A 24,630-nucleotide genomic window follows, 5' to 3' on the forward strand; every position below is an offset into this window, starting at 1 on the left:
TACCTTACAAATGTACCTTAGAGAAGAGGATGTGTGTCTGGACTCACCGTTTTAGGGTAACCCATCATGGTGACAGGAAGCAGTTCCAGCCTGATTCCTCTTTCCCCCCTTTCATTCTGTCTGGGCCTTCAGCTCAGAGGTAGTGCTACTCACATTACAGATGGGTCTCTTTCCTGAGTAAAGTTTCTCCAAAGATCTCTCACAGACCTGCCGGGATGTGTGTCTTCTGGGTGATTTAGAACCCAGCCAAGTTGACAAATCATCATAGTGTGAATCTTCGATGCATTTGAAAAAGAAAAAATCATAACAACCCCAGTAACTCGAGGCTGAAGGGGATATGAGAAAGATATCTGATATGGAGAAATTTTATAAGAACTGTACAGAAGAAGAAGAAGAAGCAGATGATAAGTCATGACCTTCGGTGTCATTGGTCTCAGTGTTCACCTTCCACTTGTATATAGGAACCCTTAAGGGAGGACACAGTATAAGGTAGAAAGCAAGAGAGGAGTGGAAGCTTGGTGCCCTCACACTGGCTCCCAGCACACAGTTGCTACACTGTGTTCAAGTCAGGGTCTTGCCTTTGAGAGGTTCTACAGAATAGCTACATCAGCGAGCCAAAGAAAAATTGATTGAAGCCACATCTGGAAGAAATTTATAAGGACAAATAAATACAGGTTAAAGTTACCAAAGAAAAACCTAAGTGTATTGTTGCTTTGCTGCCCACAACCTGTCATTACCTAGAATTCTAATGACAGAAAAACCATGATAAAATGAGCTGATAGCTTTACATTTTCAGAGCATTAACATTTTGTCTGCCTTTTGAAATTGTTTCAGAAACAGAATATGGTAAAAATATGTTCAGGATGACCAACCTTAAATGCTGAAATGACTCAGATTATGACTAAGATGTGTCTATTTTTTTTAAATTGATGACATTACTTGCTAAACCATCTCTCAAAGCCATGAATATTTTTACTCTTTAGACTTTTTAGTAAGGAGAGGGAGGAGAAAATCTGAGTAAGAATTAAAAGAAAATCAGGCTTAGAACCAGTGGAAAACACAACAAAACCCAAACCAGCAGAATAATTAATTCCCTCCCCCTTCTGGTTAAGATGGGCTGTGTTAAACCAAGTGCCCAGAGGAACTTGCAGAAGTATCACAGTAGCTTCTAAACCTTCTGGCACTGCAGGGAGTTATGGGATTGCCAGGATCCATTTTTTTTTCACATGGTAAACCATCCCTCTAAAAGCCAGCCTTTTCCTTGATGGAGCCCACAACCAAACCCCTTGGGGTCTTGGGGAATTTCCATTTGAACTGGCTGTCTGCAGTAAGTAGAGAACATTGGGAAGTTTCCACCTCACGGATCTGCTATCTGATTTCTTCCCTTCAGTTCATCCTCTAGGGGCCTTGCAAATGCAGCTTAGGGTTATTCGAGCCTCTTCCTTGGCCTTATCTCCCCATGCTATCTGTCTTCTCTCTAACACTGGCCTGGCAGTGGCTTAAGGTTGCAGCAGTAAAAGAGCAGCCACTCCAGAGTCTAGACAGAACCCTGTGTACATAGTGCAGAGCAGCCGGCCTTCTTCCTATAGCTCGCTGCACTTTGGCAAACAAGCAGGACCAGCAATCAGGCTGCTTGGGAGCCTTTGGAAAGTTCTGGAAGCCCAAAATAATTGTTATTTTCAACACCGGGTGAAATTAGAAATAAAAAACCCAAGAGTGATGTTCAGATCTCTAATTTATTTAATTCAGGAACAAACATAAAAACATTTAAAAAAGCAAATTATCAAGTAAACTAAGAAAAAAGGAATGGAGAGAAGAAAGGTCTGGGGAACACAGGGAGGAAAGAAAGAAGAAACAAACAAGGAAAAGAAGAGCAAGGAGAAAGAAGAAGAGAGGAGCACAAGGAGGAAGGAAAAGACAGAAGAAAAAAGTAATGAAGGAATTTGTTCTCTAGGCTACAATTGCCAAGAAATTATGGAAGAAATAAAATCCAAAACATGTCTAGGCAGCAATATGGATGGAAACAACACAGATTGTTAAAGTTATTTTATAACACTGTTTCTTCATTTCTTTCTTAACCCAGGCATCACACAAATAATTGAGACACTTTTATACTTGTTTAATAATAAGCTTCACAACACAATAACTGTGCAGTTATTACTCTATTCTTAACCCTCTAAGCCAATTTGGTTTCTTCCCAGCATACATCTCAGAGATATTTTTTACTTTCTAGCTTTCCTTGCTCTATCTCCTTCTCCTGATTTCTCTTGGACATCTACTGGTGGCTCAATCCCCTACTTCCTCTTCTAACTCCTCCTCCCCTGGCTGGTAGCAAGTCCAGCCCTATTCTTTTGCCTGCTCAGTGATTGGCTATAAACTGCTTTATAGGCATATTAGGAGACAATTGTGGAGCAGTGTTTACACAGCATTGAGACAAGAGGTTCTCAGAACAAAGACTGAAACCAGATATGGGGGTACAGAAAAATTACACAATATCCTTATACCTACAACAGGTGGCAACCTAAATGAACTCCTTAGTAAATAGTAAACTCATTACTACCAGCACCATCACTTTACAAATGATAATCACAGTGAAGAAGCCCAGCAGCAGACTGATACTGTTCGATACTCTTACTGTGGTTGCTGCTAATGCACAGTGCTGGGCATGGTGGTCTACCCGTAGTTCAGGCTACTCTGCAGGCTCCAGCTGAACAATTAGCTGAGCCTGGAAAGTCACAGCCAGCCTGAGCATGGTGGGAACACTTCTTTAAGAGAGAGAGAGAGAGAGAGAGAGAGAGAGAGAGAGAGAGAGAGAGACGCAGAGAGAGACAGAGACACAGAGACAGAGACACAGAGAGGTGTTGTGAGTGTAAGAGTATGTAATTAGCATGTGCACGATCCCAAGTTCTGTTCAAGGCAGAAACACATATATGCTTTCTCATGATGTATGACATTATTCAGTTTTGTGCTATATTCCATTTAGATTTAGGTGCTTATGGGAGAGAGACTTTATTTTGGCTCACGGTTTCAAGAAGATGAGAACCCACCATGGTGTGACACAGAAATGGCAGCAAGTGGCAGGCATGGTAGGGGGGTCGAACAGCCATTTTTAAATGAGGAAATTGTAGTTAATTTAGAAGGACAGCTTAAGAAATGTTTATTACTAACCCTAATTACTATTACGCTGGTATTTTCTAACCTGCTAGCAGTCAGTGAAGATACAAGCACCTGTTATATTTTAAAATAGCCTTGGCTCACCTGGGGCAGGGCAGATATTAGTCCCCTAAATTACCTCCCATATTGGAGCCCGTATCTGCTCCTAATAATTCCTATCAAGCTACCTCCCATCCATAATCCCAAATGCTTGCTAATGTTTGCTATCTAGGCTGAATCCTCCATCCACGCTGGCCATGTGATTCTCTTCCACTTAGCCCATGGTGCTGGCCTCTTCCTTTCATTTCTGGTTTCTCTCCCCAAGTCCTAGGAACCTTAGCCTATCCCACTTGCCCTACCCAGGTGTGTTGGCTTTTTATTGGTCGAAGAGGAATAAGTTCTTAGGCAAAGTTACAAATATTTTGGGGGGTGCATTAGTCTGCTCATTTGGGAAGCAACCATACTAACCTCCAACAGGAAATTATTTCTTCCTTTCTGTGTTGAGTTTTCTGTTTGGATGTCCCAGTGTTTGGCTCACAAACCACTCCACATCTTCCACCACAAAAGCTGCTCTTAGTGACCTACTCATTTCTCCTTAGGTCCCCAAATTTTGACTACCCCAACCAGTCTTTTCTGGTGGCTTTTCCCCAAGTCTTTCTCAGGTTACTGGGTAGGTGTGGCAAACCATCAGTGCTAGGAGACCCATCTTTAGTGAAGACTGAGGAGACCTGATAGGAGATGGCTCTGGGCTTCATCCTCAGCTGAGACAGCGCTAAGTGTTCCACAGAGTAGCCCTATTTCTGGGTTTACCTGCTGTCCCAGTTTTAGTCTGTTATTGGGATAAAATACTCTGACCAAAACAATTTATAGGAGAAGGTTTTGTTTTTGTTTCTTGTTTTTTCATCTTACAGTTTCCATTACTGTGGAGAAGCTAAGACAGACCCTCAACAGCTAGCTCCATCACATCCAAGGTTAAGGTCAAGAGCAGAGGATTGAAATGCTCCATGGCCATTTGCTTGGCTGTGTTCTGCTTGAGTTCTACACTCGTACACAGTTGAGGACCTCTCGCCTAGGGCATGGTGCTGCCTGCACTGGACTGAGTCTTCCTGCATCAATTACCTCAATCACCCAGGTGCTGCTCCCAGGAGATGCTAAGTTGTGTCAAGTTGACAATTAAAGGTAACAATTACACCAGCCAAACTGATTCTTAAAACACATCTAGGGAACACTTTGGAGAACCCATCCTAAGAACCAATTTGACTCCATCTGCGTCCTTTCTCCCTCTACACCCAACTGACTTGGGGAGCAGCAGGTTCAACCCAAGCTTAGCGAGCAGGCAACAGGTACCGATCTGCTGCTCTGCTCTGTGCCTGTTTCCCATTCTGAGCTCCATGTCCCACCCCCTACTCATCCTCATCCAGCCCTCACACTGTTATCCTCAAGCTGCTCTCCATCCTCGGGACGGTAACCTGAGAATCTGTGTTCTAAGATACGAAGCTGCACTGATCAAACAGCAGCAGGGGAAAGGAGGCCACACATCAGCTTCCTGCATGCTCCTTTCCCAACTCACTAAGCCTGGGATTCCTGAAGGCCACCGGAAACCCAGCTATTTCCTTTGATTGTTGCTGCTAAGATGAAAGTTAGCACACAGCACATTTTGGATTCAACGCCCACTGTCCCTTCGTCCTCCGTGGCATGGTAATCAACTGTTTTAAATAGTCTGAAGGCACCACTGCCTTAGCTCTTAGGATGCATGGCTTCTGTTACTGCTCTCTATTTTTACCCCCAGAGCCACAGTTCTTGGAACTGTTGACAGGGAACGCTTAAGCCAACTGTGGCAACCCTGAAGAAAACTGACAGCTCTCTGTCTCTCTCTGTCTCTGTCTCTCTGTGTCTCTCTGTGTCTCTGTCTCTGTCTCTCTCTCTGTGTCTCTGTCTGTCTGTCTGTCTCTATCTCTCTCTCTCTCTTTCTCTCTCTCTCTCTGTTTTGTTAGGAGTTTAAGGCACAGAACAGGCAAGAAGAATGTGCTATTTATCTCTGGCTGGAAACCCTGTCACCTCAATCAAGAAGAGCTTCTCACTAGAATGACCTGCAACACTTCCTGTGTTTTGAGAATCCTGTAAGGTTTTGCCATGTGCCATAGCCATGCTCTGAGCTGCATTTACTCTTTTACCTAATCATGTGACTCCCCACTTGTGCAATTTTTGAGACACTAAGGTATGGCGCAGGCCAAGTACATCAGTACTCAGAGGGTGGGGATTAAAGAAAGAGACAGATGCCCCGGCCACTCCTCATGGCCTTCATGCCACCTCAGAGAGAAGGCTTTGAGACCCACAGATGTGAGCACTTGGGGACGCAAGAGAACTTAGAGCAGGTTAACGCATTTGCCCTCTCTTCCCAGGTTGCATTCTTGGCACTGACCTTATACTCAGCAGTAGAGAATGAGCTAATCAACTTTTATATCGATGCTTACTTCTGGGAGGGACAAAGGCGCATGCTGATCCCTCTTGCTGGAAAGTGAAAAAAAAAAAAAAGAAGAAGAAGAAGAAGCAAACAGTTGCCAAAGAGGCAAAGGCACCCACCTTTTCTAATGGAAGAAACACAACACACACAAGAATTATTGTTGCAGTGGCATGGGGTCAGCAGGCCCATTACTTTATACTGATGGACTTTTGTTCCTGAGCAAACCGGGAATGGATTTCCAAATTCCTGACTTAGAAAATAAAAATCAAATGATGAATTTGCATTTATATTAGGAAAAATATTGCTGTTCTTAATGTTTTCTTTCTAAGGCAGCAATCATGTGTCTCTGCTAGTATCTTTGGTTCAGACCTCATGTGGTCTTCTGTAAACTTCCTGGAGATTTTCATCTGTCAAGACATTGTTACATCAGCTTTAGAAGTAATCATTGTTTCCTGGCCTGAGCCTACAAGGACCTCAGAGATGACAGGAGCTTGGAACACACTGACACTCAGCATGGCCTGGCAGGACTATAATGCAGAGCTAGCTCCCAAGAGGAGGGCTTAAGGTTGGAATCCCACCATGAAAGCGTGAGGAGGACAAGAGCCATTGTAGGCAGCACACACGATTCCGTGGCCTACAATTGGCCTGAGTTCCTGAGACAGACTATACTAATGTTTCCAAACAAACTAACTAACAAACAAAAACAGTTTCTAGGCCAATATGCAAAGTTCCTATTTTTCGATGATTTGGATGATCCACGCTGTGGCTGATGAGAGGAGGCTGCGAGCGATATTTTCCAATAAAGGCATTTGTTATTGTCTTGGAGCTATGGAATTGGGGTGTCAACTCCGATTTGTATAAGGACTGTTGGTGGTGGCTTGACATGGCTGTCCCAAGTCTTCCTGATAGGCCTGTTTCACAGCAGAGCTTTTGTTGTGAAAAAGGAATGGGCCTAATGAAGGGCACTTGCCCTCGGCACTGTTTCAGAAGTGCCCTGCCTTCGTGGCCCGGGCGTCACAAGTTCTTAGCCTGCACTGCTCTTCTTTACAGTTCATCCTGACCTTTACAGGTTGGAAGAATGGGATGTGGTTCTTCATGCCCCGCCACCAAGGGCTGTGCAAGGAATAGTGTCTGTTAGAACATCCTTGCTTACCAGTCAATGACCTCAGAATCAAATCCTGGCGTTTCTTTTATTTCCAAATTATGTGAACCTTGGCTAGTCTCCTCCTAATCAGTGTACACTGTGTGTCAATTTTTCCCTTCATATTTATTCATAGCAAAAGTATTAAGTGAAACCATAGAAACCATTGTAGGAGAAGTCATATTTACTTTAAAAAAAAAAACCCAAACAGTTCATATAACTTAATTTTGAATCATATAAAAAAAACTGTAGCAGTTGAAAAGGATATTTTGGTAACAATCTTTCCCACCATTTTAGTCTCTTTGAATGGCACCTGTAAATATGATTGACCAAGTCCTTGGAAAGAAGGATTTGAATCAACCCAACATGTTTGTTACTGGTTGAGCATACCTTTTAGGTTTCTGCTTTGTTTTCTCCAGGGATCTCAGGTGTGTCATATGGAGGTCACATGTTTTGAAGAGCTATTTCCCGTTTCTCCATGACTGCTGTCATAGTCTGAGTTTTCTTTCGGCTTCAGTTTTGAACATATTGACCTTGTAATGCACTGTTTCTGTTTACCATAAGCTCAGCATGCTCCCCAGATGAGTTGGGTGCTCTGCAGCCTTTATCACTCCAATGGGATCAATTTCTGGGGCTGCTGAGGATGGCTGTTTCTAGGACCCACACTGACCCACTCACAGCAGGCATCCAAACACATTTACTAGCTGATTCTTACAGGGAAAGCAAAGCCTGGGGGCAGAAGCCCCTGATGATGAAGGTGCTAAGCAGCCGCTGGGCAGCTCATGCTAAAGCCTCAGGACCACGGTGCTCACATGCTGCCCAGTGCCATATGGATTAAAAAATGTGCCCAGCTTCTATGTGCTGAGCAAAGTCAAGAAGGAGAGACTCACCTTTGCACGCTGAATGTGTACATTCAATTCTGTTAGTGCTACTTTTCTCACTGCTGTGATAAAATACCTGATAAAAGCAACTTAACAAAGGAGGCTTATTTTGTCTCACAGTTTGAAGGGTCCATCACAGGCACAGAAAACATGGCTGACCATGCTATGGCCACAATCAGGAAACTGAGAGTGATGAACAGTGATGCTTACTTCACTTTCCCCCTTCTCCCACTTTTTATAGTTTTATGACCCCACCCATATTCAGGGAGGGTCTTCCCTCCTCAGTTAAAACTTTCTGGAAGCATTCTAATTAATACTATCAGAGATGTGTCTCCCTGGTAATTCAAAATCCTGTCAGGCTGACAATTTCAGATCAGCTGTTACAACAGCACATGGTTGGCAACTGATATTAACTAGTGTGCGAAGACGATGGCCTGGAGGCAGGACAGAAGGGTTTCCAGTGAAGGTGACATGTCTGTAAGTGTTTCACATTAAGGTCAAGTTGGAGGATACTCCAGGCAGACTTGCATGAAAACTGTAAGGCATTTAAGCATCTCCAAGGTTTGCTTTTGCTCCATGTGAGGTGTATACAAGTATGAGGGATAATATGTAGAAAGTAAAGTTAAACCATATGTGTAAATGAGCTCTGAGCTGATAGCAAGGCTTTGATCAAAAGATGAGAAGAATCCCAAGTGTGTTTATACAGTGGGGAGAATAGGCTGGCTGAGGTAGGGTAAAAGAGGCAGTGTGGTAGAGGTGGCTGTAGTGGCTAATGAGAGCCAGTGGTTCCCTGGTACAAAATGGCTGCAGTAGGTAGAGATGGGCAGCTCAGAATAGAACGCAAACATAAGGAGAAGGGAGTCTTTCCCATTGCAAGCAGCCAGTGTTGCGTCATCACTTGCCTTCCAGCCCTTGAAGACAGTGGGGATCTTTGCTAAGTCAGGGCAAACAAGGTTAAATATTGGACTGCTGCTCATGTGCCAGAGTACTGCATCAGTCGGTAAGAATTCCGTCTGTTCACGTTGCTTATGCATTGCAGAGACACGATGAAGAACTAAAATGCTAGTGAGAGAGAGACATGCCAGGTTCCCACAATCCTTAGTTCACTGAGTTTCTGCAACCCTGAAAACTAAGTATAACTGCCTCTTCCTACAGATGCAAAAGAGCAAGGATCTAGGTTAAGAATCACCTACCACTGGGGCATAGAGCCTGAACATGTACTCTGATGGTGGTGGCCCAAGGACCCCTGGGGAGACCCCTCCCCGTTCTCCAGAGTTTGCGGAATCTACAGGAGGATAATGATCTTCCTTTTCCAGCTGCCTATCTTCCCTATACGGCATGCTGCGAGACTGGAGGTTGTGTCGGGGAGACCCTTGATCAGCCAACGAGGCGCTCAAAATCCAGTTCTCTACAGAGAGGGCCGCCGCAGGTAGAACTTGTTTACATTGTTTGTACACAGTCCTCCGGGCTCAGCCATACGCTTTTGCAGCCCATGGTGATTCAAAGCAGTAAGTAATGGATGAGTGGGAAGCAAGTGAAAGCAAATAGTTGACACGCTGATGTTGAGAGAAAAGTCAGAAAAATTCAAAGAGACCTAGATAGATTTCAAGACGCCTGGCTAACAGTTTTGCTCAGTGGTCTAGAGGCAGCCAGTTTCACTGACTTTTATAATCCTCAGCTTTTCCTCATCATTATTTACTTGTCTCATGCAGCCCGGACCAGCCTTGGACTTGCTATGTAGCCAAAAATGACCTTGAACTCCTGATCTTCCTGCATTCATCTCCAAGTGCTGGGATCACATGCAGAAAGAGTATTGAAAAGCATGGATCCTTAGGACTCATATATGTCTTTCTTTTACCCAAGGAAAGGAGTCTCAAGACAACATCTTGGGCCAGTGGATCATTCCTTTAACCTTATGTAGTCTTCAATGCAGTAGGAGATGAACCACCGTATGCGCAATACTGTTGCTTCTCCTTGATAGAGTTTCATAGTCTGCCAATCAAACCTTCCGTCTTACAAGCTTCTTCCAGGTGACCAGTGATCACTGTTATTTAATGTAGCAGTCATTCAGACACAAGGTCACCATGGTGTGTGTGACTGGCACTCCAGGATGCATGGGCACCTTAGCAAGCACCTTCCTTTTGCCTCCTGTGTCTTTTCAAGCCTGCTTAATGGTGTCCAGCCATCCTGGCAGGCCCATAGTATTTTCCCTCATTCTCAAGAAATAAAACAGCATATATCATTAGAGGTATAAATATAGAAATATACCTAAGTAGTTAAAAAATGCCCCACCAAGGCTGAAGAGATAACCCAGTTAACAATTAAGAGCTTGTACTCTTGTGGAGGACTTGGGTTAAGTTTCTACCAGTCATGCTGGACACCAAACAACTACCTGTATCTGTGGCTTCAGGGGATCTGACACCTTTTTTGATATCTCTGGGTACCCAAACACATGTGGGCATACACACAGAGAGACACAAAACACATGCATATGATTAAATTAAAAATAAATTCTTTAAACAAAATAAATGCCCTATCATGATCAGAACAAATTCTTTATTTTTTTTTTCAGGAAATAAATCTAGTCTACCCTCCTGCTCAATGACTTTGATCATGGGACCAAGCCAGCTTCTCCACTCACCTTACTGCCTGCAGAGGCTTGAGTAAGAACAGCCCCCACAGACTCACATATTTGAATGCTTGGTCTCTGAACTGGTGGAACTATTTTGAGGAGGTGTATCACTGGGGGAGGGCTTTGAGGTTTTAAAAGCTCATGGTGGGTCCAGTTTTTTGTTCTCTGTGTCCAACATACAGATAAGATGTAAGATCTCTCAGCTACTTTCCTGGGCTGCCAACCGTGACCCTTCCACACCCTGCCCCTCACCACGATGGCCATGGACTCATGCGCTAACACTGTGAGCAAGCCCTCAGTGAAATGTGTTCATTTAGAAGTTGCTTTGATCACAGAGTCTCTTCACAGGAACAGAACAGTGACTAAGCCACTGGCATGTCCCCAGCTGTTTCCAGACAAGGAAATGTCAGGCAAAGGGAGCAGAGGAGGGCACAGGAAAATTTTCACCTGCCCTGCTCTTATATCTCCTAGTTTAGTCTGTGTATGGGATGTTTGATGAAGCTCCTGGTCTAGCAGGCTGGAGTGATGTCTAAGATTCTACAGTTCTAATGAGCTCCTCAGGAGGCAGATGGAGTTGGACCACAGAGAAACAAAGCTACAGGGACACACTTTGGAGCCCACTCAGATTTATGCCATGTAAACAAGACCCCTGTCGCAGCACGTGCTCTTTGAACTAAAGCTCCAGATATAACATGCTCTTACCTCTGACTACTGGGGCACCTCATGCTGGAAGGTAACCCCCCTTGGCCAGGTCAGACTGTCTTTTGGTGCAGCCTCAGATTCAGATTCCATGGCTAGTACATCTAATCCCTGGATGCCCACTATTATAACCTTCACTTCGATGTTGAGTACTGTTCTTTCCTGGATAGCTATTTCCTGAGCTAGAGAGCCCTGGTAATTTACAAGAAAGGGCCAAAGGCCCAGTTCCTTAGACTCTGGATACAGAGAATCTGCATCACTCAAGCCCTTTACATTCTCAAAGACACGCACTGGGCACAGGGCTGGGAATGAGCTGGCTAACATCAACATACAACGTCCTCTGAATAAACTGCCTTACAGCCCCTCCTTGCCTATCCAACCGCCCAACTCATTTAAAGTCTCAATTTAGATGATGGCTGATGTGTCCTGTGACTAGTTCTAGTGATTTTGTTTCAGACTTTATCTATCGGTGATTGTTCTCACGGGTAACTAGCATTTCATAAATCACATGTATATTCTCTTTGATAACCATCAGGCTTGTATTTAATATGGTTTCTGAATGCCTTTCCTTTGCCAAAGCAGGCCTTGATATGAGGCTACCTAGAATTTGGTGTAGAATGGCTCATGGAGACCAGCCAGCCCAGAGATCCTTAGGGAGACATGTTGCCTTCCACATGCCTCGTTTCTGCTGCTGCTGCTGCTGCTGCTGCTGCTACCACTTCAATGTGTATAAGGAAAGAAGTGAGGGATCGGTGCCTTGAGCTTATCCTATTTGAAATTGAGTTACCGTTAGCAGAAAACAGAGAAATGAAAATGAGAATGAAAGCCATGGAGGTGAGGGAGTGGGGGGGGCACTTCACCCACATCTGCTGGGTTTGCAGTGTCAGCAAGGATCCTGCGAGGAACCTCCCCAGAAATGGATGTAAGACAGAGGCACAGAGATTCCAGGCTCATCCTTAGAGAAATGATATCTTAAGAGAGAATGTACAGAGATAGACAGAACTGAGGGGGAGGGACAGCCAAGAAAGACGTCCTTAAAGAGGGCAGCTACCTGTGACTCCAACTGTTTCTCCCCCCTGGCCTGCCATGCTGTGTGACACTTTCATCAGCTTCGAGGACGTCATCTAGGGGTCACACACTATTTGATGGCTGCGTTCTTTGGGATGTACCTAGTTAACAAGCTGTTGTTATCCACTGCTTCCCAGTGGAGAATGCCTCACAGAGTCTGGTGCTGATAAGGGTTCTGATGTAAATTCTGGATTTCGTGGGAGAAAAGAGTCTGAAAGGGAAGGATTGAGCCAGCCAGGATAGAAGGTGCTTGCAAAACCTAAAATGTACTGCCCCAGGGAATGCAGAGTGAGTTTATTAATTTGTTAGGTGATCCTCATGTTACCCATAAATTCATGTAATCCTATGTGAGGTCTAAGTGCCAATGCTAAGAAAGGAGGAGGATCAAGGGAGGATGGGAGGATGGAGTGAATTCAAAGTGCTATCTGCTAAGAGAGAAGACGTGCTATATTAGCCCTGGAGATCTCTCGACAGCCAGGCACACACTGTATACATGAATGACCAACTAGCACACACAGACACACTTGTAACTCGGCACATGGGCCACGTGTACATGGACATTGGCACACAAGCCTACAGACAGACATCTACACGCTGGTGAAGGCCAAGGCAAAAGGGCAACGGTGAAAGCTTAGGCCTCTAACTCCAAGGGGCTATTCACATATGACATTTTGTTGCAATAGCATTGTGGTTTGAATGAGAATGTCTCCTGTAAGCTCGTAGGTTTGAATACTTGGTCACCAGGAAGTGACACTATTTAAAGCATTAGGAGGCGTGGTCATGTTGGAGGAAGTATGTCACTGACGGTGGGCTTTGACGTTTCAAAAAGCCCATTTCAAGCCCACAGTCTTCCAGCTGCCTGTGGGTCCAGATGTGGAACATCTGGATGTAGAACATCTGGTTGTAGACAATGGTCATAATGTCCCATCACAGCAATAGAACATTAAGGCAAATAGTTATATAATAGATTGCATCACCTTACTTTTGGGTTCCCTGGGCATTAGATGTCAACCATTTTGGGCTGACTTATAGACTCTTGTGCCCGGCATTAGCCATCTTGACCCTTTTTGGACATCCATGTCAGTGCTATAGTGTTGAAACGTTGAAACATAAAGGGGCTCTTAGTTCTCTCTGTTTCCTACAAACAACCTAACAGGTTATTCTTGCTTTCTTTAAAACTTGGATCATATTCATTCATGTGTTGTTTCTTAATTACTTTTCACCCATAGCCAGTGGCATGGAAATTGTCATTTTATAATAAAGTAAGAAGAAATTGTGCAATGGGGGCTGTTCCCTGGGCATTCATTAATCTTTGCCTTTCTTCATTTAAAAAATGTGTTTACTTTGCTGTAACTATCATTAAAACTCTAAACTTCCAAATATCTGTGCTTGGTAAGTGCTTGGTGTTTCTCAGTTTGGGTAAGGCATAGGAGATAACCAATTCATCAACTAAGCAGCTGCAGAAACATCTGGATGAGTTCTCACCCTGGCTTGATGCACACGCTCCTCCCCTAACTGAGAAGCAGAGTCCTGGCCTAGGATCATCTTACCTTGCTCACACTTTTGTCCTTTGAAGAACATGTTCAGTAGCATCATTTCTGGTGAACTCTTTTTCTTTTTTGTATTATACAGTCTCTCTATACATTACTTAAAAATGAAAAGATGGAAACAAGAATAATAAAGATTCCTTAGTAGGATGGTGGGTTCTCAGTGGTTAGAGCACCTGACATTTCCCCCAGAAGAGTGTGTTGGATTCCTGGCACTGACAGCAAGTAGCTCACAACCACCTATAACCCAGCTCCAGGATATATGATGCCCTCTTCTGCCCTCCATGGAAACCTGCACATGTGCACAAATCCACATATATACAAGTAAGTAAAAGTAAAACAGGAAAACATTTTCTTAAGAGAAGGTGTAATGTATAACAGCACACATGATTAATATCCAAGTTTCTAATTTCCCAGTTACTTACTCCCAACTAGTAAGTCAGGATTGTAAAGAGGAACTGTGACAATGACTGGCTATCCAGTAGGGCCAATTAAATCTGCTGCCAGCTTAAAGTCATAGTTTGATAACTAATATTGGTGGTGGTGGTGGTGATGATGATGATGATGGTGATGATGGCCATATGTCATCTTTTATGTCTGTTGTATAGCAGAATAGTTTTAATAGAGTTTAGATATAGTTTTCAATGGAATATATCATCCTATTCTAATAGGAGAATGTCCTTATGAAATTTCCCCTTATTACAGACCAACTAATGATGCTCAGTGATGAAGAGTGATTCTCTGATAGCCACATGTTGAAAACTCAGTAGAGCTGTGTACTCCATGTTCCTTGAGTGCTGCAAGTCTCCAAATCTGTCATTTACTCATTTTTTTTTGGAGATGTGGCAATCCAGATTCAATACAACAGTTCTTCATTTTTAGGAGTATTAAATGAGAATATTGATTGTTGTCATACATAGTCAAACATCATGTAACCCATGCCCATCCAGTTAATGTTCCCACTGTGATGAAAGAAGTGGGGACAATTTTCTAGCTTGTGTCTAGCCATGTGCCCAACCCATTCCACCATGACTTACAGGATTGTAGTCTGAAGACCAGAGCTAACATTACAGGCGGTGGCCATGGCACCATTGCATGACTAGTACAAGTACACACAGACACACTAATGGGAAGATTTAGGATATTTTTCAGAAAGCGAAATTAGTAGAATGTAACATTTGTTTCAGGTGATTTCATTCCTTAAATATATCTTACATCTTTCTACATTTTTGTTTCTGCGGCTACCCTAGAGCCATCAGTACCACCTTCCTCCTGAGAAGCCAGATTTCTCTACACTTTTCTCCTTAGTCCTGTCCCCTTTTCTCTGATCATTCCTCCCTTATTAAAAAAATCATAGTATGATCACTACTATTGATAAAGATGACGATGATGACAATGACAATGATGATGGCCAGGATGTCATCTCTTATGTCTTGTTATTTAGCAGAATGGTCCTCCTAGGACAAATTATTCTTATGATCCAGACCTGTTGTTTTATTCTCTCAAAGAAGTGATTTCCTGGCAGCCTGCTCAGGTCTTCCTAGGTTTGACTGAATCACCTCTCTCACGTTAGCCTCAACTCACCCTTTCTTACTGTGATTTTCCTCAAGCTGTGCTGGAGTTCTTGTGGAAATACTTCTTTGCCCAGCTCCACTCCACCTTGGGACTTTGGAGTGTGACACCACCCTCCTTGGAAAGCCGCTCTTCAATCTGTCTTCCTGGCAGTGGCCTCAGGTCCCACACTGTTCACTAGAGCATTTTCAGCAGTTCTCAGGGCAGTTGTTTCCCTTCAGCATCCTGTCTCATTCACAGTGTTCCTCACAGATGCAGAATGACATAGCAATGTTTCATCTATTGTTCTCTGTCTCCTGCACTTGTTGTTAAGGCTGCCTGCATCTTCCTTCCCATTGTTTCCTAGTCTCTCACATGGTGCCTGAGCTTTCTAAGCTGAAAATGAAAGCTTGAAAACATTTTTGTTCTGAGTTTAACATATTGAACTTTCTTACCCTTTAGCTACAGAAGAAAATAATAGAGCTCGGAAGATTTGGAATGGACTATATTGAATTAAAAAAATAGGAAAATGGCAGCTGAAGCCCTCAGTATAAGATGGAGGTAGCATAAAACACTGAGATATGGTATCAGGTAAAGCTAAGGAGTAGTGCTGTCCATGCAAAAAAGACAGACAGGAAAAGATGGCTTCTGTCTTACTTATTTTGTGGTGCTAGAAATACAACTCACGCCTCACAAATGTTAGGCCAGCCCTTTACCACTGAGTCATGCACCCAGGTCCCCAAGAGACGTTTTCTGAAAAGATTACATTAAATAGACCACAAGGTTAGGGACGAGTCACCAAATTTAGTCTGGAAGAGGTTACTGAGGTAATCCCCTCCTTTTCTTTCTTCTTTCCCTCTCTTTCCTTCTCTCCTTTTCTTCCTTTCTTCACTCCTTCTGTCCTTCCCTTTTCTGTAATTAAAATACAACTCATGAGGGAAAAGCCATTTAGTAGTCACTGGAACAGAGGCTGGCGAAATATTTCTGGAGAAGCAAAGGTTCAGTTGACTGATTTTCTGTAACGTGTGCAGTGAATAAGTGTGTGAGTAGTATGGAAAGTGCATCCCGACCGAGTTCTCAGTCAAGTCCATTTACTGAGAAAGCTACAAAACATTTTGCCAAGTGCTTTGAAAGACCACAGAATCTCAGTTTTACCACAGCATCTGACACTGAAAGCATACTTTTTGGGGAGATTCAAACACTGGTATTTGTTTCTCCCAAGTGGTGAGGGAGGATGGGATCATGATGTTTGGTGATCTTCCCTTAAGCAGTTCTGTTGTACTTAGCTGATTAACAGCTAGGAGGGTTAGGCACTGCCAACAGTAGTTTCATTTTTATTTTAACAGCCTGTGTAAGAATCTCACATGTAAAAACATGTGAATCTCATCTACTGAGCAAGGCTCAAGGGAATGCCTGATTGATGCTCTGGGTACATGGTGGCCACAGGGGAAGGGAAATCTCAGACAGGCTGGATGCAGGTTTGATTCCCTTCTGTTACTGCAGGAAGAACACCAAGATCCAGACTCCCTGCCCACCGCCCTTTTGGTATATCTGCTTACTCGCATCACCTAGGGGGACCTGGGACAGGGCAGGGATGCTCCGGAAAAGCACATCCCCAGGCTGATGTTCTGACTGTGAGTCACTACATTCAAAGCCCAAGGACACCCCTGGCAAGTCCATGATCAACCACGCGCAGGTTTAGCATACGCCGCCCAGAGACCAGAGAGACGGCACCAGACTGTCATGTGATGCCTAATGTGGGAGCTCCAACTATTTTCAGCGTTGTCCACAGACTCTGAAGTCCACCTACGCACAAGCTGTGCGAGATTTGAAATTGACCATCTTGGTATGTGAAGAGAGTCTCGCATTAGCACCGGAAGATGCTTGCGATCTCAATGGGAAAGGGATAATATCCTCAGAGGTCTCAAACCGCGTCTTGTCCTTTGATCAGGAATAAGCCACGATGTTTCAGTTTGCTGGAATAATTTTAGGGGAATGAAGCTAGGGTTAGGATAAGTCAAAATTGCATTACTAATTATCGCCACTGTCAATCAACGTTGGTACCCGATAGACACAATCCCGCAGGGAGCCCTGTGGGCAGCGTGAGCTGCTACTCAGATTGATTGTTCACTGAGACCTGTGGGTTACAGGTTAGCTACTTAGGCAGTACCCAATGTACACATTCTTTTTTTTTTCTGCCTAAAAATATCTCAAAGTAACAGTGGCTTTAAGGTCTGGGATTTGTTTCTGTTCTCTGCCATGTACTTGGAGGCTCTGAAACCTAAAACCTTAGCAGCCTTCCTGGGAACTGCAGTGAGAGTTCCCAGTTGAGACTCACTCTTAAGAAGAGTGAGATTTTCACTGTGCCACTGTCATTTCACACCACAAACCCACAGCGAAACCCTGAGATTCAAACCCATATCTTTAGATTACCTTGAAGCTTAGGTTTTCCTCCTCGATTCACTTTTCTTTAGAATTCTAGTGAGACTTGGAAATTTCCAGGAAGAGACATGTAACTATTGAGAACCAAAAGGGCAATTCAATTTTAGTGATTAGGTTAAAAAAATAGAAGATTTATTCGTGGGGAGGTGGGGTGTAAAGTAGGCAAGCAAACATGTTAGAGAATTTACTAAAGTTCTTAAGATTTACTACGACAAAGAGCCTCATGAATCTTATGAGGTAATATGATGTCACGCTGAACAGGTTGAGGCTGAATACCAAATGCTTCTGAAGTCTTGCCTGGATCAAGATAGGAATTTTGAAAACAGGGCACCTGAAGATGGCCTTTCATGTACTTATTACTGTTAGCAAAGGGAGTCAAGGAAGGCCTGAATGAGAGAAGTCCTGACCGAATGTGTCTTCTTGACATAAGCACTGTTATGTAGAGGACTCCAGGGCCTTGGACCCATGGAAAATTGGTGAAGCCATTACTCATATGGACTGGGCTCAAGAAGAGTGGCAAAGCTTTCCTCACAAGTTCCGGTGTGAGTGCAAGTGTTTACAGTGATTGGCCAGAGTGCACAAAGTCTAGCAACTGCAGCTTCTTCCTTCGAGATGATTACAGCCAAAGACTGCTCACCCAGAGTACCTCCTACCAAGGCCATCCCCTCCTGTTGCACTGTCCCTGATAAAACTCCCTGAAGGTCCTGGTTGCAGAGGTAGCAATCTCATCTGATTCTAGATTCATTCTAAGTGTATCTGTTCTTGTTTCATTTTAAAGCCCAGGGTTCCAGCCTAACAGGTTGTAGAAGGTTACAGAAAAGATGTTTAAACACTTGCCTCACATAGTCATTCCTAAACATAATAAATGAATATTGGTAACTGTTACGTTTCTACTATTTTGGTCACTCTCAGTATTTCCTTTCCATCTCTGGGCTCCTCACTTATGAATGGGGGATGAGAGAAGGACGTTGAGCAGGTATGATGTTATCACGGGCATCTCATCCCCACCACATCCTTCATGGGACTCTGAGTCTGAGCCTGGGCCAGTCATCTTCATCACAGACCAAGAATTCTTCTCCCTGCCCCCACACCTCCCTCTTGTGCTGTCTTTGGCAGAGTCTGTGATGGCAGATGTGGTAACAGTGTGTGAAGCTGCCAAAAATACTTAATCTGGCCTTTGAAATTGTTGTGCCTGTCACCTCAGATTCCAGATTCAGGAAGATTATCAATTCATCCATGGAGGATCGGGTTCTCAAGGAGGAGGAGGAGGAGGAGGAGGAGGAGGAATAATTTCTATCAGCCAGACTTAGAAGCACCCAATGCACGAATCCGAGCACCAACTTGTGAAGTCACAGTGGAAAAGATGCTTTCTCTAGAACATTTTTCTCTGGCTTTCTTTTTTTTTTTTTGATTGTTTGTTTATTCTTATAATGCCAAAGTATTGCATGCCTGTTACTTGTCAAGTATGTTTCACATTGGGGTGCTGTTCCAGGGTAACTGCTTGTATACTAGAAATGTTTTTATTGACAACTGGCTGCAAATAACAGGACTGTGCTGAGGCTTGTTAGGGTTCATGGGTAAGTTTTCTCATCAATGTGAAAAAGTACTTGATATAAAAGCAAGTTGGGGAACAATGGGCCTATATTGGCTTATGGTCCCTCAGGAGGGGAAGACATGGGACAGAACACAGAACAAATGTTCACATTATGTCAGAAGTCAGAAACAGAAGACCAATAAGAAACAGGGTTAAGTTATGAAATCCCAAGGCCCACCACTAGTGACACACTTCCTCCAGCAAAGTGTCACCTCCCCAAAGCTCTACAACCTTTGAACACTAGTTCAATCAGCTAGGAACCCAGTCTGCAAACACATGAGGCTCTGGGGAACCATCTCACCTTCAAATAAAAGGGAAGTTGTAGAGAAAGAATAGGTGTATTCAGAAAGAATGTGTGTGTGATAAGCACCCAGGCCTGGAGCACACGGGAAGCCTAGAGGCAACCCTCTGCTCTCTTTCCCCACTCTTGTGCTCCCAGACCAAACGGTCTCTCATCTTGGTACATCTGCTCCCCGCAGTCAAGCTTCCTTTGCTCGCTCACAGGCTCACATGCCTACCAGCTCACCATAACCATAGACTCAGAATATACAAGTCCTCACAGTGTCCATCCCCACTCATCCTTTTAAGTCTCTTGGATCCTTAGTCATACACTTTATAAAAGGGTCTGGTCTGCTTGTGCTAGGCTCCAGATTGCTCCTTTGGTGGAATATATAACTTAGAAGATGTGTTGCTTCTGCACTCAAGCCTCTTGGAACAGATCTTCTTAGACCCGACCTTCCTATGTCAGCTGGGAAGGTTTGTCCTTTGAGTTTCTACTTATGAAAGTCTCTTGGGCACATCTTTAACACTCCAGCCATGGAATGCCTACGGACCTGGTTGCAGGTCCCATAAGACCGAGTCTCTTTAGATCCCAGGCATGTTGGAATGCTCCAGGTGACTCTGGAGTCTGGATGAGTCATTTGTGTCCTGCCCAGGATGTTTCCTGAGGGAGTAGTCCATGCAAGGACTCTTGCCAGGTTTCGCACGGTGAGCATGGCTCTAGCAGGCCTTGTCCTTCTCTTCCATTCCTTCTCCAGCCTCCAAACCCCTCCCCAGCCTTCAAATTCATGGCTTCTTCTTCCATTCATTGTTATGGTATGCAATGTGTATATGTATATGTGTGTGTGTGTGTGTGTGTGTGTATATATGCAGAGGTTAAGCCTTTTTTTTTGCTTTGTTTATGTACAGCACATACTCAGTCATTACTGATATACATCCTCCCTCCCTATATCCTATATGTTTTAGGAGACAGGGCCTTTTGCATCCAAGGCCGGCTGTATATGTTCTATGCTGCTTAGGATGACTCTGAACTTTTGGCTCTCTTGCCTCTACCTCCAGAGTGCTAGACTTAGAGGCATTTACCATCACATGTACTTTGATGTGGTGCTGTGAACCAAACCCAGGAGTTCTTCTTACATGCTAGGGCAAGCACATCACCAGCTGAGCTTTTGGAAGGAGAGATATCAGCTCAGGACCCCCAAGACCAAGTTCTCAGCACAAAGGAAATTTATTTTCCCCAGAGGGACAGAGGATAGGGAATAAGAGACGAAGACAGCGGATAGAGGATGAAGGATGAGGAAGGAGGGGCGAGAGGAAGGAGGGGAGACAAATGACTGACTCGGGATAGAAAGGAGACATACCTGGCCTACAGAAAATGGTGGTTTGTAAAGGTAAAAAGGGAAGGCCTGTGTTTTCAAGGAGGAATAATGAGAAATCACTTGTGTGATTTGGACCCTAAAAGTCATCACGACAGGTCAAGACATGACACTCTTCTTAGAGCAAGGCCTTCCAACTATGGTGAGCCCTATGCTGGCAAAGGTGTTCAGCTTTCTTGTTTAAAGGACCAATGAGTAGACAGACCAGGCTTGTGCCCCATGATCTCTGGCAGGGACTCAGTCAGGCTTCTGCAGCAGGGCCGCAGCTTCAGCCGTTATGTGAGGAAGCAGCCGTGGCTGTGCTTACAAAAGCTGTGAGCTGCTGGTCTTGGCCGATTCCTGCACTAGTGCGTCGCAGTTGGTAAAGTAGTTTAGAGTGAACTCACAGATTGTCACTTAGAAATTCTGTAGAGCACAGACTGTAACTTGTCTATTCTTGTTATTAATTATTACTAATAAAAATAGCAAATAACTATTACTTGTATAATTAGTTTATTGTTAGACCCAAATTAATTTCCTATTATACAATTCATAATACTTCAGTTACATAAAATTTGAATGGCAAGCTGGGCACTGTGGCACGCTCCTGTGGCACTCGGGGAGGCAAATACAAGCAGATCTCTGTGAGTTCGAGGCCAGCCTGGTGTACATAGTGAGTCCAGGAGAGAGGGGGGGGGTGGGGAGAATGTAGAAATGATAAGTTGGAGTGTGTTGGGGATCCTGGCCAGTGAGTACAGTGCTTGTACAGTATGCATGAAGCCCTGGGTCTGATCCTCAGCAGGAAGTGAATAGGGTGTGGCAGCACATGACTATTGTCAGGTGGAGGCAGGAAGAGGAGGAATTCAAAGTTGTCTTCTGTGAGTTTGAGGCTATTCCTGGATTCATGAACTCCTAAGTGAAAAATGAATGAATAATAAGTTTCTGCAGAAACGCAGCTTAAAACAAACTCTAGATAAGCCATTAAAAAAAGAAAAAACCTGGATAGCTGATTCCCTTCTCCCTTGCCTCACAGAATACAAATGGAAAAGTTAGTTGATCAAAACTAATACTCCATATTTCATAGCTCAGAAAGCTAACGAAAGATCAAGTGATTCCTACCTCAAATCTTCACCTTTACCCCCAACCATCAAAACGCTGTCACCAAATGTTATCAAAACAAATGGTATAAACACCAGCCCTTTACAGGCAGCTGGCTATTGTCAACGTTAGTGCTTGGCATAGGTAATCCCCAGTGGCATGTGATGATGTGGTCTTAAACCTTATACAGCATCTCTGGCAGCTCCAGCCTGTTCAGCCTTTCCAAATTCTACAAATGCAATGCCATTCCTTTTATTTTCATGCTAGGGCCCAAAATAATGACCTCCATCCTGAGTTGAGGAATTGCCAAGTTTGCCATGAGGAGAAACAGACATGGGGTTAGTTGCTGGTCCAGATCTGCAGCCCACTGGCTAGCCACTTCGGGGTGCACTGCACCACAGCTCATGTTTTTCTGACAGTCCTTCCCTGTGAGGCTGCACGTCCAGAGCCCACAGGCGCCGTTCCAACACTGTCCACCACGGAGGCTCCGCTCGGCCTTGAAATTTCCTACTGAGCTCAGATAACTGGTACTGACTTGTGGCTGTAGACGGGACCGTAAGGAATTATAGACACTCATTGAAAGTTCCATAATTCATTTCCTTGTTTTCCTAGACTTTTGGGAGAAGAATCTAGACAATAAACATCTCTCTAAAGTGCTAGCCAAAGTTTCTCAAATAGGTCTTTAGTCATTCTGCAGGAATTTCTGTGGAAGCAGAAACAACAACAACAAAAAAGTTAGGATAATTCCACTTGCATTATTTTTTCCCTTTAAGAGCTTGGGGTGACAAGATGGCTCAGCATGAACACCAAGCCTGAAGGCCTGAGTTCAGTCCTTGGGAGAGAATTATGAAGCGTTGTCCTCCGCCTCCATATATGCTATTTGGCATGTGTTCGCCATCTCCCATGACACACACAGAATCAAAACAAACACTTACATTTTCTTTGAGGGGAATCATCCCGTGCTTCTCATATAGAGGACTTCTGACTTCAGCTCCAAGGAGGTTTAATTTCCTGAGACCTGATTCCAGATCATCCTGCTTTCCTGCCATTGCTGCTCCTGTGTGACTCTCCAGAAGGCCTGTGTCCAACTCTGAAGGCACTGGGTGTGGAGAAGGGGCCTGAGTCCCACCGGTACTTTCAGGAGATATACAAGACTCAGTATCAGTCCTCATTCAAGAAAAGGTAAGCTGGGGTGCACAGCGCTGTAGCAGCATACCTTAGGTCAACTGCACAACTTCAGACCACTTGCCTCAAGTGCAAGCCTTCGCCTTAGTGCTTTCTTTTGGCTCTGGGTATGATGTCATTTTGCAGCTGTTTGACGGGACCTCAGATAGCTGCATGGTTAAGCACAGTAAAGTCCCAACAGCCACATGTAATGAGGGTAAAGATGCATGTGAAAGACATAGAATATTTCCTGGATCTGTTTTGTAGACGGATAAGTCACCTGATGTATAAACAGCCAGGGATTAGCTACACCTGAATACTTGCTGCCGGTAGAAATGTCTCTGTATCAACCAATGGTGCAGTCATCAGACAACTGGGCAGTCAAGAGTCCAGGTAGCCTGCTGGGTCTTCTTCTTTGTCCTGACTCATCATACCAATTCAAACCTATTTAATCTTAATGTGATCTGTGGATGGGCTTTTACAACTACACTATGGGAGAAATCAGTGGTAGACCTTCTCTTTCTCTCTGTCTCTCTCTGTCTCTCTCTGTCTCTCTCTGTCTCTCTCTGTCTCTGTCTCTGTCTCTCTCTGTCTCTCTCTGTCTCTGTCTCTCTCTCTCTCTCTCTCTCTCTCTCTCTCTCTCTCTCTCTCTCTGTCACACACACACACACACACACACACACACACACACACACACACGAGAAGGCTAGGGTGCTAATGAGCCAACTATGCACATAGTTGAAAAATGGATGAAGAACATCCTCATAGATAACAGAAGATGCACATGACCAGAGGACATCACAGTAAAAGCTGGCTCACAAAAGACGCTGTAAGAATAGGAAAGGCAAATTTTGGCCACCTGCAATTATTTGCTACCCAGAAGATCAGTATCTCTGACATATGTAAACTCCATATACATTATGCTGTAATGTAAAATGTAAAAATGAGCAAAATATATGCACTGCAGAGAGTGTCCAGGCATGAAAGTGTGTGCTTCTCTAGTTTGGGCAATTACAGCAATAATGAGATGCCACCTTTATAAGTAATAATAGGGCTTGAGAGATGGCCAGTAGTTAAGAACACTGGATGCTCTTCTAGAGGACCCTGGTATGATTTGCAGCACCCTCATGATAGCTCACATTCATCTGTAAGTTGAGTCTCAAGGGATATAATGCCTTATTTTGGTCTCCAGTGGAAGCAGGCCTATACATAACATACATAAATGTAGGCATAACACCATACATATATAAATAATTTTTAAAATGTTACCAGTGATGTGATGATTATGATTTTGTAAAGGGAGAGAGAGAGAGAGAGAGAGAGAGAGAGAGAGAGAGAGAGAGAGAGAGAGAGAGAGAACTTGTGCAAGTTCCATGCATACATATCCATTTTCAGAAGATTCTCACTGTGTTGGTTCGCTTTTGTCATCTTGACACAAACTAGTCACCTAGGAAGACAGAACCACAACTGAAGAACTGCCTCCATCACACTGTCCTGTGGGAAGGTCTGTGGGGGCATTTTCTTAATTGCTAATTGATAAAGAAGACCCATCCCTCTGAGGG

The sequence above is a fragment of the Acomys minous genome (assembly GCF_964271855.1).
Source record: "Acomys minous genome assembly, chromosome: 9".
In the NCBI taxonomy this organism is placed as follows: Eukaryota; Metazoa; Chordata; class Mammalia; order Rodentia; family Muridae; genus Acomys; species Acomys minous.